This window comes from Silene latifolia, chromosome X, assembly GCF_048544455.1.
Source record: "Silene latifolia isolate original U9 population chromosome X, ASM4854445v1, whole genome shotgun sequence".
Classification (NCBI taxonomy): Eukaryota; Viridiplantae; Streptophyta; class Magnoliopsida; order Caryophyllales; family Caryophyllaceae; genus Silene; species Silene latifolia.
The window spans coordinates 170,425,037-170,425,597 of NC_133537.1; the positions used below are offsets into that span (position 1 = coordinate 170,425,037).

The window sequence follows — 561 nt, forward strand, 5'->3', positions numbered from 1 at the left end:
GTTCGGGGGAGCTGCAAATGAAGATGCAGCCAAGCATATGGAGATTTTTATTGATTATTGCTGCTCTATACCCCCGCCGACCGGTGTGACCCAAGACCAGATCAAGGAGACCATGTTCATTTTCTCCCTTTATGATGCTGCAAGGGAGTGGTATAGAGATCTGGATCGAGCCGCTCATGGGATCCCCGACTGGAATTCATTGGCCTTGGCATTCTACAAGAAATACTTCTCTGCCTCGAAGACAAATCCCATTAGAGCTCAGATCACGAGCTTTAAACAGGGGCCTGATGAGAACTTTCATGAAGCATGGGTCCGTTTCAAGAAACTGGTATGAACCATACCGCACCATGGGTTCGAAAAATGGAGTCTTTGCAATCAGTTCTATAATGGGTTGTATGACGATTAGAGGGCTATTTTGGATGTTGCAGCCAATGGCCGATTTGCTGAGAATATGGGAGAGACTAAGGGGTGGAAGATCATTGATAACTTAGCCACCCATAAAGCTGAATATGGGAATTCCAGAGGCAATCAAAGGAGAGCTGCTGAATCTTCCTCTGTTGC

At 46.3% G+C, this 561-nt stretch overlaps 1 non-coding gene across 1 annotated transcript; it reads right to left on the bottom strand.

The window, feature by feature from the left end:
• Positions 1–245: 245 nt before the first annotated feature.
• LOC141625671 (small nucleolar RNA R71) lies at positions 246–354 on the bottom strand. The gene has a single exon (XR_012535439.1). It is a non-coding gene; the product is annotated as a small nucleolar RNA R71 (small nucleolar RNA).
• Between the last annotated feature and the right edge of the window lie 207 nt (positions 355–561).